Source organism: Bufo bufo, chromosome 3 (genome assembly GCF_905171765.1).
Source record: "Bufo bufo chromosome 3, aBufBuf1.1, whole genome shotgun sequence".
Classification (NCBI taxonomy): Eukaryota; Metazoa; Chordata; class Amphibia; order Anura; family Bufonidae; genus Bufo; species Bufo bufo.
In genome coordinates this window covers 250019962-250039159 of record NC_053391.1, presented here as the reverse complement: position 1 = coordinate 250039159, position 19198 = coordinate 250019962, and positions in this window count along the sequence as shown.

Here is a 19198-nt window from a genome sequence, read left to right as displayed (position 1 = left end):
TTAACACATGTGGAATTATATACATAACAAAGTGTGAAACAACTGAAAATATGTCATATTCTAGGTTCTTCAAAGTAGCCACCTTTTGCTTTGATTACTGCTTTGCACACTCTTGGCATTCTTTTGATGAGCTTCAAGAGGTAGTCCCCTGAAATGGTTTTTACTTCACAGGTGTGCCCTGTCAGGTTTAATAAGTGGGATTTCTTGCCTTATAAATGGGGTTGGGACCATCAGTTGCGTTGAGGAGAAGTCAGGTGGATACACAGCTGATAGTCCTACTGAATAGACTGTTAGAATTTGTATTATGGCAAGAAAAAAGCAGCTAATTAAAGAAAAACGAGTGGCCATCATTACTTTAAGAAATGAAGGTCAGTCATTCAGCCGAAAAATTGGGAACACTTTGAAAGTAAGGGCTATTTGACCATGAAGGAGAGTGATGGGGTGCTGCACCAGATGACCTGGCCTCCACAGTCACCGGACCTGAACCCAATCGAGATGGTTTGGGGTGAGCTGGACCGCAGAGTGAAGGCAAAAGGGCCAACAAGTGCTAAGCATCTCTGGGAACTCCTTCAAGACTGTTGGAAGACCATTTCAGGTGACTACCTCTTGAAGCTCATCAAGAGAATGCCAAGAGTGTGCAAAGCAGTAATCAAAGCAAAAGGTGGCTACTTTGAAGAACCTAGAATATGACATATTTTCAGTTGTTTCACACTTGTTTGTTATGTATATAATTCCACATATGTTAATTCATAGTTTTGATGCCTTCATAGTCATGAAAATAAAGAAAACTCTTTGAATGAGAAGGTGTGTCCAAACTTTTGGTCTGTACTGTATCTCGATAGGTGGCAGTGTCAAGAATGACCACATTTCCCCCTTTATCCGAGGGCTTGATCGTAATATTGGTATCAGTGGAGAGTGTCTTTATCGCCTGTCTTTCTTTCCAGCTACAGTTATACCTTGTAGCAGTGGGACTGATCCTGGCTAATTCGGTGGTGGTCTGTTTCAGGAAGACGTCAACACATGAGATATCTCCCACAGGTGGCATTTTGTTACTTTTTGAAACGCGTAGGGACTATGAATATATCCTTACTTTAGTCCTTAGGGACTTCTTCACCCTTTTCACCAACTTTACCACCCTGATAGTCATAGCCCCTCTAGGGCCTCTTCCCCTTCTTTCACAGGGCCATCTAGGGTGCATTTTTCAGGGTCAGGTTCCGGACGGGGCCACCCCTTGCGGGGACAGGACCCCGTGTTAGGAGGTTAGGGCATAACAGGCCAAGTAGGGCAATAACAGGGTTAGATTTTTCCCTGTGGCCCTCAGCCATCAAGACCTAACCCATTGACGGTCGCAACCAGGTTCAAAGATTTCTTCTTTTGAACAGTGGACTACACGGTCCGGGCATCCTTTACCGGTAAGACCTACCCTGTAATTTTTTGCCCATTGGCATATTATTAGACCTTGGGTATACCGCCAAGGGTCTTTAAATAGTGTTTATGTTTTTTGGTCACTTCCACTTTTGCACCAATCCATGGGCCTAAATGGACCTGACCTACAAGTGACCTAACTAATTGTTTGTCAATGTTTATGTGGTTTGTCTGGTAGGGGCTCACCATTCTTAGTTTTTAATCGTCCTAATAAAATACAGATTTTAATACGTTACTGCCCCTTTTTCATACATATTTCGCTTCACAGAGCAGTACACCCAAGAGAGGTGTTTGTGCACCTTCTCATTCTAGGGACCACCCCCTTATTTTTCTATCTGATTCCAAGTAGGCCAGATTCTTATGGTTGGTAAACACGGTAATAGGGTGTCTGGCTCCCTCTAGCCAATTGCGCCATTCCTCAAAAGCTAATTTGATGGCCAACAACTCCCTATCTCCCACATCGTAATTTCTCTCTGTGGAGGAGAGTTTCCTTGAGAAAAAGGCACACGGTCACCATTTGGCAGGAGAGGGACCCTGAGACAAGACCGCACCCACACCCACCTCAGAAGCGTCCACCTCAACAATGAAAGGCAGAGAGACATCAGGTTGTACCAAGATGGGAGCGGAAGCAAAACTCTCTTTGATACTAGAAAAGGCCTTAAGCGCATCCTACCGACCAGGAGGAAAAATCGACCCCCTTTTTAGTCATATCAGTGAGGAATAATTCAAAATGAACTTCCTGTAATAATTGGCAAAACCCAAAAACCGCATCAGCGCCTTCTGATTCTCAGGAAGCTCCCAATCAAGCACAGCATGGACCTTCTCAGGGTCCATGCGAAAACCAGAAGCGGAGAGAAGAAAACCCAGAAAATGAATCTCCGGAACCGCAAACACACAATTTTCCACTTTAGCGTTCAATTTATTCTCCCGCAGAATGAGCAAGACCTGACGTAGGTGGTCCCTATGAGTTTTGAAATCAGGTAAAAAAATCAAAATGTCATCTAGATACACCAGTACAAATTTCCCCATTAAATGATAAAAAATGCTGTTCACAAAATGTTGGAAGACGGCCGGAGCAGTCATCAAACCAAAGGGCATAACCAAATTCTCGAAATGACCCTCAGGGGTATTGAAGGCCGTCTTCCATTCGTCCCCTTCCCTGACCCTGACTAGGTTGTATGCCCCTCTTAAATCCAACTTAGAAAAAACTTTAGCCCCAACAATCTGGTTAAACAGGTCCGGGATCAGAGAAAGCAGATAAGGGTCACGAATTGTGATACAGTTCAGCTCCCTGAAATCCAGACATGCTCTTAAAGAACCATCTTTTTTCTTAACAAAAAAAAAACAAACAGCGGCAACAGGTGACTTCGAGGGTCGGATGTGTCCCTTTCTCAGGCTCTCAGAGATATAAGTACACATAGCTACTCTTTCAGGTTGGGAGAGATTATATGAAAGTGATTTTGGCAGCTTGGCGAAAATTCAGAGAGAAAAGATGGCACAGTCTTGGTAGAAACCTCTGAAAGAGACGCCGTGAGGCAATTCTCTCTGCAAAAGTCACTCCAACCATTTGTTTGCCTTGCTTGCCAATTAATGGTGGGGTTATGTTTAGTGAGCCAGGGTAGCCCCAACACTAGAGGAGTAGGTAATCCGCTTAGGACGAAACATGACATATCCTCAACATGAGCATCAGCCACAGTCAAAAGGATATTGTGAACTATGCCCTTTAACGATTTTTGAGAAAGTGGAGCGGAATCGATAGCAAAAACCGGTATATCCTTTCCCAAAGTGCATACCTGGAAACCATGTGTTATAGCAAATTGATTATCAATGAGATTGACAGCTGCTCCACTATCTACAAACAATGTTCTTGCTATCTAGCGCAACCCTGGCAGGTAGGACAAAACGGGAACTACAAGCAAACGGCAAACCTTCAATTTCCGCATCAACCTTGCCAATAGTAACAGATGGAAAGTTTTTAGAGGGTTTTTTTCTTTTTGTTTCTTTATTACCCTCAGAAAACTCCCTGAATCTCCTAGAGGGGCAAACATTTGCCAAATGATTCATACCCCCACAACAGAAACAAACCCTCCTCTGAGAGCTGAATCCTCTACTATCAGAGGCAAGCAAACCCAGCTGCATTGCCTCCTCCTCAGAGGGGATTGAGGGGATTGAGAGAGACTGAGGCCCATGCGCACTGAATGAGACCGCCCCACTGTCCTTGGACTGAATATGACAAGAAGGAGTGGTCTCTCTCTCTCTCTCTAAGACGCCTGTCAATACGAACAGCTTGAGACATGGCAGACTCCAACGAGGCAGGTCTCTCATGAAAGGCAAATGCATCTTTCAATCCCTCCGAAAGACCATGGCAAAATTGACTTTGGAGTGCAGCATCATTCCAACCAGTATCAGCTGCCCATCTCCAAAATTCAGAACAATATATCTCTTCGGACTGTTTACCCTGGCATAAAAGACCCAGTTTAGATTCAGCCAGAGCAATATGATCTGGGTCATCATATATCTGCCCCAGGGCTACAAAAAATTCATCCACCGATCGGAGGGGCCGTGCCCCCACCGACAGCGAAAAGGCCCAAGACTGAGCGTTATCCCTGAGCAGCGAGATGATGATCCCCACCCTCTGCTCCTCATCATCAGAGGAATGGGGAAGTAGGCGAAAATGGAGTTTGCAAGCCTCTCTAAAGCGAACAAAATTCTCACTACCCCCGGAGAACGTATCCGGAAGCGAGATCTTAGGCTCGGAACAAACTCCATGAACGCAAGCAGAACCGGTCACCTGAAACTGAGACACAGTTTTACGGAGATCTGCTACCTCCAGTGAAAGACCCTGCCTGCGGTCAATCAAGGCTGAAACCGGATCCATGCTTAAGACGGTATTGGCGGTTTATAATGTCACGGATGGTGTTGCAGAAAACTGGAAGTTATAAATAAACATCCGACTGACTTGATCCCAAACTAAGGAACATATGGGTGAGCCCTATAAAACCCCTAGCGCTCTCCCTGACTGCTGTGCCCATGCAAAGATCTTTATTATAGACGATTGCATGCCCTCGTACCTAGACTGTGTGACACCTGAAAACCCTATAATAGTGAGGGGACACGACCACCGGCTCCCTGCACTTAATGCGGAGGGAGCCAGGGTCACCTAGAATCAAGCCAGCACGGAAACACAAATAAAGGAAAAAGACGTATCTGAGGAACCAGCAGTTGCAGCCTCTAGCAGTGAACACAATCCAGGAAGTAGTATAAACCGCAAAGTGAGCCAGTATGGGAGGGAATATAAAGAGAGGCAATCAGTGTAAATAGAGGACAGCTGGGAGAAGGAAAAGAGATGACAAAGTGAAACCAAAACAAAGAACATCATGCAAGAGGTACAGAAAAACGTCTGCCAGAGCTTCTCAGAGAGCTGGCGGTGACAATACGTGACAGGGAAATTAATATAGTTAATCCATCTATTAGTTTGTGCGTGACATATACCCATTTTTTTGTGTGAGGTACACCTGCACTGCATCCGTGACAGGGAAATAAATATAGTTAATCTATCTGTTAGTTCAGTGGGTGACCTCAAAGAATGAGGAGAGTTTCAAATAAGAGACATGGCCCTGGTCGTGGTGCTGCTGGTGTTGGTGGAGCTCCTGTTGAAGGGAAAGGACGCGGTCGATCTGTGCCAGCTACATGCCCAAATAAAACACCTTCCTCAGGTGCAAGTAGGCGACAGAACGTTCAGCGTTATCAAATCAGCCAAGCAATCTGAGTCCCAAGTCATGCAGCAGTCTCTTATGCTTTTTGATGACTCTGCTGGCAGGGTTTCCATGGGCCATCCACATAGCCCTGTGCCAGAAGTGGAAGAGATTGAGTGCACTGATCCCCAACCACTTATGTTTCAGGATATGGACATGGAGGACCACCACAGCACGTTTCTGATGATGATGAAAGACAGGTGCCAACTAGTGATGAGCGGGAGGTGCCATATTCGATTTCGCAATATTTCGAGAAATATTCAATTGAATATTCGTCTTATATTCGTCGAAATCGAATATTCGTCATTATTCCATTTATCGTGAATAATATGCGATTTAATTATTCGCATATTGCGATTGTTCTTTTGACAGTATAAGGCAACGTTCGACTAATTGACTCTGGCTAGGCTAATATGTGTATTTTACGAATATTCTTAATATTGATCTAACTTCGTATTTTAGAATATTCGTAATATTCTAAAAGACGAAGTTAGAGCAATATTACGAATTTTCGTAAAATACACATATAGATTGTAATTTAGCTAATATAGTGCTATAATCCTTTTTTTTTCTCTAATTTTTTTTGCCTCTTCTGAACTTCAGTTTTGGAAAATATGTACACTATTAAAAAAATTACTATAGCAGTATATTAGGTAAATTACAATCTATATGTGTATTTTACGAATATTCTTAATATTGCTCTAACTTCGTCTTTTAGAATATTCGTAATATTCTAAAAGACGAAGTTAGAGCAATATTACGAATATTCTAAAAGACGAAGTTAGAGCAATATTACGAATTTTCGTAAAATACACATATAGATTGTAATTTAGCTAATATAGTGCTATAATCCTTTTTTTTTCTCTAATTTTTTTTGCCTCTTCTGAACTTCAGTTTTGGAAAATATGTACACTATTAAAAAAATTACTATAGCAGTATATTAGGTAAATTACAATCTATATGTATATTTTACGAATATTCTTAATATTGCTCTAACTTCGTCTTTTAGAATATTCGGAATATTCTAAAAGACGAAGTTAGAGCAATATTACGAATATTCTAAAAGACGAAGTTAGGGCAATAATATTCCACTTTGGCATACTGCTCCCCGACAAGCGTCCCCGTAACCATGGGAACGCCTGTGGGTTAGAATATACCATCGGATCTGAGTTTTTACGATCTCAGGGAAAACTCAGATCCGATGGTATTTTCTAACCCACAGGCGTTCCCATGGTGACGGTGACGCTTGTCAGGGAGGTGTATGCTGAAGTTGATTAAATAACGATTTTGTCGTGCGGTCGGGCACACGTATTAACCATTACGATTTTTCTGTTGTAATATTCGTGAACTCGAATATTATAACCAAGATTATTGGTTTAGATTAGAATAGGACAAATATTCTAAAATCGAATATACAGCAATATATTTTTTATTTCAAATATTCGTCATATTTGGTCTATCTGAAAACGTGATTTCTTCCAGCTTCAATTCAGTTGCTTGTGGGCCAATGGCTCATTGACCCACAAGCAAGAAGCAGGGAGGAATCATATATTTTCAGATGAAAAAAAAAACAACGAATATTCGTTTTCGCGAATATATAGAACTATATTCAAAATATTCGTGAAATCTCGAAGTTGCGATATTCGAGATAAAAATTCGTTATTCGAATATTCGCGCTCAACACTAGTGCCAACTGCTGCGGCTTTCTGCAGTGTGCAGACCGGCAAGGAGGGCAGGGGTGAAGAGTGGGTGGAAGATGATATGGAGGATTTTGAGGTCCTAGACCCCACATGGAATCAAGGTCATGCGAGTAACGTGTGCAGTTTGGAGGAAGAGGTGGATGTCACACAGCGCAAAAGAGGGAGCAGGGTGCAAAAGCAGAGTGGCAGTCCCCAGTACGCCTGCTACTGCCCACCTCACCCAGGGACTGAGCACACCAAAGCCAGCTCTAAGGAGTTCCCTGGCGTGGCAGTTCTTCAGACAATGTGCTGACGACAAGACATGAGTGGTTTGCGCGCTGTGCAATCGGAGCCTGAAGCGAGACATAAATGTTCTAAACGTGAGCACCACCTGCATGACCAGGCATCTAAATGCAAAGCACGAGCTGCTGTGAGTACACAACTCAAAAACCACTAAAGATCTCAGGCTCCTCCTGCTCCCTCTTCTGCTGCAGTTTCAGCCTCTTCCTACACCTTTGGAGTGACAGTGGCACCTGCCACCCCACAAAGAGAGGATGTCGCAGCAACACCACCACCTCCACCACCGTCACCATCACCAAGCATCTCCACACTGTCCCATGGAAGCGTTCAGCTGTCCATCCCCCAAACACTGGAGAGAAAGAGGAAGTATCCCCCTACCCACCAGCAATCCCTGGCCCTGAATGCCAGCATTTAAAAATTCCTGGCCTTTAAAATGCTGTCATTCCATCTGGTGGATACAGAGACTTTTAAAAACCTTATGGCGGTGGCTGTCCCACAGTACGTGGTTCCCAGCTGCCACTACTTCTCCAGGCGAGTCACCCCTGCCCTGCACAACCAAGTGGCGGACAAAATCAGGTGTGCACGCCATCTGTGGCAAGGTCCACATACGTGGTACGTGGACCAGTAAGAACGGGCAGGGATGTTATATCTCCCTAACTGCACACTGGGTAAATGCAGTGGCAGCTGGGCCTGAGGCGGATAGCAGTCTGGCGCATGTCCTTCCGCCACCGAGGATTGCAGGACGTTTCTTGTTGCCTCCTGTTTCCTCCTCTGCCTCCTCCTTTATCACCTCCTCATCCGGTCAGCGTAACACCTTCACGACCAGCTTCAGCACAGCCAGGGGGAAATGACAGCAGGCTGTTTTGAAACTCATCTGTTTGGGGGGAAAAAAACACACTGCACAGGAGCTGTGGATGGGCATGAAACAACAGACCAATAAGTGGTTGGTGCCACTAAGCCTCAAGCCCGACCTGATGGTGTGCGATAATGGGCGAAATCTCGTAGCAGCTCTGGGGCTAGCCGGTTTGACGCACACCCCCTGCCTGGCTCATGTGCTGAAGTTGGTGGTTGCAGAGGTTTCTGAAAAATTTCCCTGGTATGTCAGAGCTGCTGCATAAAGTGTGGGCTGTCTGTGCGTGCTTTCAGCGTTCTCACCTTGCTGCTGCTCACCTGTCTGCACTGCAGCTTATCTTCAGCCTTCCCGCTCATATGCGACTTACCCAGAAGGAGGAACTCCACCTTGCACATGCTGGAGAGACTGTGCGAGCAGCAGCAGGCGATAGTAGAGTTTCAGCTGCAGCATGCTTGGGTGAGTCGCTCTGCGGAACAGCACCACTTCACCACCAACGAGTGGGCCTCATTGCGAGACCTGTGTGCCTCGTTGCGCTGTTTTGAGTACTCCACCAACATGGCCATCCTCAGAGTTACTATCCCACTTCTATGTCTCTTTGAAAAAACTCTTCGGGCAATGATTGAAGAGGATGTGGCACAGGAGGAAGAGGAGGAGGAAGAGGGATCATTTCCACGGTTATCAGGCCAGTCATTCACAAGTGGCTCGGAGGGTGGGTTCCTGCACCAACAGAGGCCAGGTACACAACTGTTCAGAAAGGACACAGTTCTGGAAGATGATGATGAGGAGGAACCGTGTTCACAGCATAATGGCACCCAAAGCAGCTCATGGGCATTACTGGAACGTAGCTGGGGGGATACAGAGGACACAGACTATACACCTCCCAGCTTGTCGTTGCCTCTGGTTAGCCTGGCACACATGAGCGACTACATGCTGCAGTGTCTGCGCAACGACTGCCGAGTTGCCCACATTCTAACCAGTGCTAATTACTGGGTGGTCACCCTGCTAGATCCCCACTACAAGGACAACATTTCCTCCTTAATTCCATCACGAGTACAAGCGCACACTGGTAGATATGCTGCTGATTGCATTCCCACCTGACATCGGGGGCTCAGTGGAAGCACAAGGCGAAAGCAGAGCAGGAGGAAGAATGGGTCACCACCAGCACCTCAGAAGGGAGGGTTAACATGGTCGAAATGTGGAAAAGCTTTGTCAGCACGCCACAACAACCTACTGTCACGATCAGTGTGTGGGGGGGGGGGGAATGCCACACTGAACACAGGAGGGAAGGGGAACAGTAACTGGGCCTGGAAACTAGGGAAGAAACAGGTTACCTCCTAGAGAACCCTAATCCGGGCTCTAACTATCTAACAATATGAATAGACCCTGAAAGTAGGAATATTTATATGCAGGATACCTAGGCCTTTATATCCCTATAAGGCCCTGGAAAAGGTTAGGACCAGAGACAACCCATTCCTCCCCAGATGGACGAATGGAAGTCTCTGTCTCTGGCCCAGATACAAACAACAGGGAATATAACAAACACAAACAAACGCGACACTTAACTTCTGTAGAGACTTCTGTAGAGACGGATGAGCAGGAACACCAGAGACAAACTCACACCAGCTCAGACAAACCCAAATGAAGCTATCTACCACATAGTCAGAAGGGTGGGGTCAGACTATAAAGGGTAGAAGTGATGACCACTGAGCAACAGCTGAGAAAAGGGAAGTGGTCATTAACCATATCAACACTGAATCAAGAGAAATCAAGGAGGCTGTTAGATTCCTCCACGCTCAGCCAATCTCCTTGATTTCCTGACATCAGTCACCTGAGGGACCGTGACAGTACCCCCCCTTCTACAGGTGACCTCCGGGCACCCAGGACCGACCTTATCAGGATGGGTTCTTTGAAAGAATCACCCACTCTCAGGTCCGGACCATTCCTACGTCTCCTATCAGCCACACGCTTATATCTGTTGCCCATCTTTTTCAGGTTATTTAGAATTTTCCTCCAAATCGAAGACAAAGTCATTTAGCCAACTCAAGGTAAGCCAGAGTTTTGTGATCAGTAATTACCGTAATAGGATGAATTGCTCCTTCCAACCAATGACGCCATTCTTCAAAAGCCAACTTAATGGCCAGCAATTCCCTATTATACACGTCATTATTTCTTTCAGCAGTCAAAAGTTTTTTAGAGAAAAAAGCACATGGGCGCCATTTACTAGGTAAAGGACCTTGCGACAAAACTGCTCCCACCCCTACCTCGAATACATCAACCTCTACAATGAATGGGTGAGACACGTCTGGTTGCACCAGAATAGGGACTGAAGTAAAACATTCCTTCACAGCAGAAAAGGCTTGCAATGCCGCCTCAGACCAAACAGAGAAATCGACCCCCTTCCTAGTCATGTCTGTTAAAAGGTTTAACCACAGTAGAATAGTTCAAGATGAATTTACGGTAGTAGTTGGTGAATGCCAAAAACCGCATAAGTGCTTTCAGATTTTCAGGTCGATCCCAGTCCAACACTGCACAGACTTTCTCAGGATCCATACGAAAACCTGAGGGTGAGAGCAGGTAACCCAGGAATTGCACTTCCTGAACAGCAAAAACACATTTTTCCATCTTCGCATACAATTTATTCTCTCTTAGGATCTGTAACACCTGTCTCACATGATCCTTATGAGTTTCCATGTCTGGAGAATAAATTAGTATATCATCCAGGCATACAACAACAAATCTCCCCACCAGATGATAAAAGATGTCATTGATAAAGTGTTGAAAAACCGCTGGAGTGTTGTTTAACCCAAAGGATATGACCAGGTTTTAAAAATGACCTTCAGGGGTATTAAATGTGGTCTTCCACTCATCCGGTCTAAGGGTACCATCTTTTTTTTTTACAAAGGACAACCCAGCAGCCACTGGGGATTTAGATGGTCTGATATGATCCTTCGCCAAGCTCTCGGTGATATACTCTCGCATAGCCTTTCTTTCGGGCTCCGAAGCATTATACAACCGAGATTTGGGCAGTTTAGCTCCAGGAATAAGATTGACGGGACAATCATACTCCTGATGCGGGGGTAACTCCTGGTTACCACACTCAGAAAACACATCAGAGAATTCGAAAATTAACGAAGGTACAGTTTTAGTGGTGACCACAGAGAAAGACGCATTAAGACGCATTGTCCATGCAAAAATCACTCCAATCGAGAATCTGTCTTGCTTGCCAGTCGATGGTAGGGTTATGTTTGCTTAACCATGGTAAGCCCAAAACCATCGGAGCAGGCAGACCCTCCAACACATAACACGAGACAGATTCCTGATGGAAATCACCCACTCTTAAATGGATGACATTTACCACCTGCGACAGGCATTTTTGGGAAAGAGGTGCAGAATCAATTGCAAAGACAGAAATGCTTTTCTCTAGTGCACTAGTAGTCAACCCATGAATACGAACAAACTGTCCATCAATCAGGTTAACCCCCAGCCCCACTGTCGATAAATACCTCAATTTCCACAGTTTTGGACTCCAGCGCCACCTCGGCAGACAGGAGAAATTGGGTACTACCAGTAAATGACAAAAGAAAATTTTCTTGCTCCCCACCCACACCACCAATAGTAATTTGGGGATAAGGCGTTTTTTTGTTTGCACCTTGACGTTGAATGTACAGACAAATATTCACGAAATGTCCCTTCTTTCCTCAACAAAAACAGACTCCCTTCTTATGACCAGAGCTCTTACCAGCAGTCCCAGGAGTAGCTCCCCGCAACTGCATAGGCTCCTCACAAGGAGTAACCACAGGTGTCAAAGGAACCGCCACCTTATTTGACAGTACGTCCTGAGGGTGAGGACCCTTAGATCTCCCCCTCAAGCGTCTATCCAGACGTGCAGCAAAGGACATAGCTGCATCCAATGAATCAGGTTTTTCATGAAAGGCCAACGCATCCTGAAGCCTCTCAGATAGACCCTGACAGAACTGGCTACGGAGAGCAGGATCATTCCACGCCGTATCCGTAGCCCATCTCCTAAATTCAGAGCAATAGATTTCCGCAGAGTGTTCTCACTGCTGTAAACCACGTAACTTGGTCTCAGTCTGAGAGATTCATCAATCTACCGACGGGAGGGACGGTGATATGGTTGGCAGAAAAAAAGCCCAAGAAAAAGCCAGAGACTGTGCATCATCCTCAACCCCTTCCCGACTGCCATACGGCTATATACGTGCAGGCTGCCGCTAGCACGCGTATAGACGTCATGGCAGCTCTTTAATCCAAGCGCTGCAAAACGATTGGATTAAAGCTTCTGCCCCTGCCCTGCTGCTGTCACGTACAGCATACAGTGCAGTAATGCTGGCAAGGGACAAATCAGAGTGGTCCCTTGCCGGCAATCGATCCGATTGGTTAGTCTGTGCAGACTAACCAATTGGATCGCGGCAGTGTAAAAGTGCCTGTTCCAGGCTCTCATCTGCGCTCTGCAGATCAGAGCCTAAAATCAGGTAATGTGTCCTGGCGCCCCCGATCTGTGGGCCCCATCTGTACCCCCCCTGTGCGCCTCACCCCCCCCCCCCCCCCCGTGAGCCCTGCCTCCGCCATGTGTCCCGGCCTGCCCCTGATGTGGTCCCCACCCCCCATCCATGTATCCTGCCTCCAAATCTGCTCCTGATGTGGTCCCTCCCTCCCCCCCATCCATGCATCCTACCCCAATCTCTGCCCCCGATGCGGTCCCCCTGCTGTATTTGTTGATGGCGGCGGCTCCGTTCCTGAGCCGCCGCCATCAGCAGCGAGTGTCAGCTGTATGCTGACACTCTGCTGTAACCCCTTAGTGGGCTCCCTCTCTCAACCATCGGGGCTGCCGCGCTGCAATGGTTGCCATGGCGTCCGGTGTTGACATATATATAAGTATAGTACAGCCATCAGCCCCACTGGATCTTCAAGATCTTCAAGACTTGATAAATAAGTAAAAGTAAAAATAAATAAAGATGTATATTAAAAAAATAAATTGCCTTTTCCTTTAAAAAAAAAAAAAAAAAAACTACACATATTAGGTATCAACGTGTCCGTAACGACCGTCTCTATGAATATATCACATGACCGACCTTGTCCGATAAACACCATAATTTTTTTTAAATAAAAACAGTGTCAAAAAAAGCCATTTTTGTCACCTTACATCACAAAAAGTGCAACACCGAGCGATCAAAAAGGCGTATGTCAAACAAAATGGTACCAATAAAACCGTCACCTCATCCCACAAAAAATGAGACCCTACATAAGAAAATCGCTCAAAAAATAAAAAAAACTATAGCTCTCAGAACATGGAGACACTAAAACATCATTTTTTTTAATTTCAAATATGCCATTATTGTGTTAAACTGAAATAAAAAAAAAGTGTACATATTAGGTATTGCGCGTCCGTAACAACATGCTTGATAAAAATATCACATGACCTAACCCCTCAGGTGAATACCGTAAAAAAAATTAAAATAAAAACAGTGCCAAAAAAGCCATTTTTGTCACCTTACATCACAAAAAGTGCAATACCAAGCGATCAAAAAGGCATATGCCCCCCAAAATAGTACCAATCAAACTGTCACCTCATCCCGCAAAAAATGATACCCTATTTAGGACAATCGCCCAAAAAATAAAAAAGCTATGGCTCTCATTTTTTGGGTTTCAAAATGCTATTATTGTGTAAAACTTAAATAAATAAAAAAAGTATACATATTAGGTATTTCCACATCCGTAAAGATCTGCTCTATAAAAATGTCACATGAACTAACCCCTCAGATGAACACTGTAAAAATAAATAAATAAAAACTGTTCCAAAACTGCCAATTTTTTGGTCACCTTGCCCCATAAAGTGTAATAATGAATGATCAAAAAATCCTATGTACCCAAAAATGGTACCAATAAAAACCTCAACTCTTTCTGCAAAAATGAGCCCCTGCACAAGATGATTAGCAGAAAAATAAAAAAAATATGGCGTTCAGAAAATGGACACACAAAAACATAATTTCTTTTTCAAAAATGCTTTATGTAAAATTTAAACAAACAAACAAACAAAGAAACTAGACATATTTGATATCATTGCATCCGTAACAACCTGCTCTATAAAAATAGCACATGATATACCCTGTCAGATGAATCTTGTAAAAAATTTAAAATAACAGAACTGTGCCAAAACAGCAATTTTTTGGTTACCTTGCCTCACAAAAAACGTAATATAGAGCAATTTAAAATCATCTGTACCCCAAAATAGTACCAATAAAACTGGCACCTTATCCCCTAGTTTTCAAAATAGAGTCACTTTTTAGGACTTTCTATTGTAAGGGTGCATCAAGGGGGCTTTAAATGGGACATGGCATCTAAAAACCAGTCTAGCAAAATCTGCCTTCCAAAAACCATATGTCGCTCCTTTTCTTCTGCGCCCTGCCGTGTGCCCTTACATCAGTTTACGACCACATGTGGGGTGTTTCTGTAAACCGCAGAATCAGGGTAATAAATATTGAGTTTTGTTTGGCTGTTAACCCTCAATGTGTTACAGAAAAAAATGTAGTAAAATGGAAAATCTGCCAAAAAAGTGAAATTTAGAAATTTGATCTCCATTTTCCTTTAATTCTTATGGAACGCCTAAAGGGTTAACAAAGTTTGTAAAATCAGTTTTGAGTAACTTGAGGGGTGTAGTTTCTACAATGGGGTCATTTATGGGGGGTTTCCACTATGTAAGCCCCACAAAGTGACTTCAGACCTGAACTGGTCCTTAAAAAGTGGGTTTTGGAAATTTTCTTTAAAATTTTAAGAATTGCTTCTAAAATTCTAAGCCTTCTAACGTCCTAAAAAAATAAAATGACATTTACAATATGATGCCAACATAAAGTATACATATGGGGAATGTTAAGTAATAAATATTTTATTAGGTATCACTTTCTGTTTTAGAAGCAGAGAAATTGAAATTTTGAAAATTGCGAATATTTCAAAATTTTTGGTAAATTTGGGATTTTTTCATAAATAAAAGTGAAATATATTGACTCAAATTTATGACTATCATGAAGTACAATGTGTCACGAAAATGGCAGATTTTCCATTTTAATCCAATTTATTTATTTTTTAACACATCGATGGTTAACAGCCAAACAAAACTCAATATTTATTACCCAGATTCTGCGGTTTACAGAAACACCCCACATGTGGTCATAAACTGCTGTATGGGCACAAGGCAGGGCGCAGAAGAAAAGGAGCGCCACATGGTTTTTAGATGCCATGTCCCATTTGAAGCCCCCCTGATGCACCCTTACAGTAGAAACTCCCAAGAAGTGACCCCATTTTGGAAACTAGGGGATAAGGTGCCAGTTTTATTGGTACTATTTTTATGTACATATGATTTTTTGATCATTCATTCTAACACTTTATGGGGCAAGGTGACCAAAAGATTGGTTGTTTTAGCACAGTTTTTATTTATTTATTGTTACAGCATTCACCTGAGGGGTTCGGTCAAGTGACATTTTTATACAGCAGATCGTTACGGATGTGGCGATACCTAATATGTATACTTTTTCTTATTTATTTAAGTTTTACACAATAATAGCATTTTTGAAACAAAAAATTATGTATTAATGTGTCCATGTTCTGAGAGCTATAGTTTTTTTTATTTTTTGAGCGATTTTCTTATTTAGGGGCTCATTTTTTCCAGGATGAGGTGACGGTTTTATTGGTTCTATGTTGTGGGACATACGCCTTTTTGATCACTTGGTGTTGCACTTTTTGTGATGTAAGGTGACAAAAAAAGGAAAATTTGAACAGTTTTTTTTTTTTTTATGGTGTTCATCCGAGGGGTTAGGTCATGTGATATTTTTATAGAGCTGGTTGTTATGGACGTGGCGACACCTAATATGCATACTTTTATTTATTTATTTCACTTTAACACAATAATAGCATATTTGAAATAAAAAAAATGATGTTTTAGTGTCTCCATGTTCTGAGAGCTATAGTTATTTTATTTTTTGAGCGATTTTCTTATGTAGAGGCTAATTTTTTGCAGAATGAGGTGACGGTTTTATTGGTACCATTTTGTGGGACATACGCCTCTTTGATCACTTGGTGTGGCAGTTTTTGTGATGTAAGGTGACAAAAATAGTGTTTTTTACACTTTTTTAATTTTTTTTTATGTTGTTTATCGGACTGGGTGGATCATGTGATATATTTATAGAGCCGACCATCATGGACGCGGCAATACCAAATATGTCTATTTTATTTTATTTTTTCTATTTTAAATTTTTTTTTTATTCCTTACTTTTTTTTATTTTTTATTTTACACTTTTTGTCCCCCATAAGGTCATACAAGACCTCTGGGGGACATTTAACTTCACTTTTTTTTTTTTTTTCACTGTTGATTTCTCCTGTAACTGGGGCTGACATAGTAGCCCCAGTTACAGGAGAAATACACCACCCAGAGAGGCTCTACAGCGCAATACAGCATTGTACAGCCTCAGAGCAGGGCTGATCGAGGTCTCTGAAAGACCTCACAGATCCTGCACTCTCCGGCCCGGCGATCACATGACCGCCGGGCTGGAACATGAAGCGCATAGCACTTACTGCTTTGTATACACAGCGCTCAGTGAGCGCTGTGCATACAGCGATCTAGAAGGCAGGGACACTGTCCCTGCCTTCTCTAAGGCCCCTTTCACACGGGCGAGTATTCCGCGCGGATGCGATGCGTGAGTTGAACGCATTGCACCCGCACTGAATCCCGACCCATTCATTTCTATGGGGCTGTTCACATGAGCGGTGATTTTCACGCATAACTTGTGCGTTGCGTGAAAATCGCAGCATGCTCTATTTTGTGCGTTTTTCACGTAACGCAGGCCCCATAGAAATGAATGGGGTTGCGTGAAAATCGCAAGCATCCGCAAGCAAGTGCGGATGCGGTGCGATTTTCACGCACGGTTGCTAGGAGACGATCGGGATGGAGACCCGATCATTATTATTTTCCCATTCTGAATACAGAATGCATAGTAAAATAGCGCTGGAGGGGTTAAAAAAAACAAACACTAATTTAACTCACATTAATCCACTTGCTCGTGCAGCCCGGCATCTCTTCTGTCTTCATCTTAGCTGTGTGCAGGAACAGCACCTGTGGTGACATCACTCCGGTCATCACATGATCCATCACATGATCTTTTACCATGGCGATGGATCATGTGATGGACCATGTGATGCCCAGAGTGACGTCACCACAGGTCCTGTTCCTGCACACAGCTAAGATGAAGACAGAAGAGATGCCGGCTCCGCGAGCAAGTGGATTAAGGTGAGTTAAATTTTTTTTATTTATTTTTTTTAACCCCTCCAGCGCTATTTTACTATGCATTCTGTATTCAGAATGCTATTATTTTCCCTTATAACCATGTTATAAGGGAAAATAATGCAATCTACAGATTCTGTGAAAAGTTCGGGTTTGGGTACCAAACATGCTCGATTTTTTTCACACGTGTGCAAAACGCATTACAATGTTTTGCACTCGCGCTGAAAAATCGCGCATGTTCCCGCAACGCACCCGCACCTTTTCCCGCAACGCCCGTCTGAAAGAGGCCTAAGGGTTGCCCTGCTGTCACTGACAGCGGGCAACCCGATCTGCAGCTGCACGATTAGCGTGCAGCTGCAGTCTCTGAATGGACATTCAGGAACGTCCAATCAGAGATGTAGAACCACCTCCCGGACGTTTTTAGTCTATGGGCGGATGGGAGGTAGTTAAATCAAAATAAGCTACATATAGGTAGAGTAAACTAAAGCTATTTTCACACTAGCATTAAAATCTAAAGATTTCAAGATTTTAACACTTATGAGAAACTAGCCCTACACTAGACAGCCTGAAGATGGGACAGATTGTTGATCCAGTATAAGCCACAACGATAAATGTGACAGTTTATGACCATTACACTCAGAAAATATTAGTAAATCTGCCCCACTGTTTTGCATGTCATCTAATAGTGTATAGCACTAGTGATGAGTGGCAAGGGCAATTTTAGAATTTGCGATATTTCACGAATATTTGGGCGAATATTCGTCATATATTAGCGAAATTCGCAAATTAGCAATTATTTTATTGATTTGCGAAAATCGGCAATGTAATATGGGCGTGGGTCACTGTAGCTAAATTTTTCAAGCTGCTAGAAGTTTCCGTAGACTGGAGAAAATGGTTGGCATGGCAGAACATTACAATAGCTTTATATGCAGATAGAGTGCTCCAATATTTTCGCGATGGCGCAAATCGGCAATTAATGATGTGCGTATTTTTACGCAATACGTGCAACTTCACATTTTAGCAGGTCTGACTACAAATTACTGATTGGTGCACTAAGTATTGTTGTGAACTTGTGACATCACAGCACTAGTCTGCAGCATGTAAGTATGAACAGCAGAACCTAACACACTACCTAACACTCTGCACTGGAACCTATCAGCTACACTATTTCACTATCTAACCTATACTATCTCCCACTAACTATCTGTATTATATATATATTTAAGCTATCTAACTATCTAATGTAATTAAACAGTAAAGCACAGAGCACAGCAATGACAACTGCTGTCTCTCTCAGAACTCCATAAAACTGCTGCTGGGGAGGCTTCTGGGGAGGTTCTTATATAGTAAGGGGTAGGCAACTTTCCTATTGGTTGCTAGGGATGTTGCTAACCTCAGACAAAGACATTGCAGCAAGAAGGAAGGTTAGTGATGAAAAAAAAAATCTAGAATATTCGCGAATACGAATATATAGCACTATGTTCTAAATCTTCGCAAATTCTCGAACTGGCGATATTCGGGATTACAATTCGCGATTCGAATATTCACTCCCAACACTATATAGCACCACCAAAAATTGGCATATTTTAAATCCTGCTGATAGTGTGCCACTGCATGCTTATACAGATGTGAATAATGAGACATAACTCATTTTACATATGGATAGTGCAACAAAAAATTTATATATTGTTCTACAGTACCTCAAATCTATACCGCAACATTATACTTGACTTTGAGTCCAAGTACAAAAAAGTTTTCATTTATGTTTACTTAATGATACTGTGCCTAACGTATTGATCTGTGTCACATACTGTATATACAATTCCATATATATTTTCAGTATTTTCAAGTTACTCATTGTTTTGCATATTATCTAATAGTGTATAATGCCACCAGT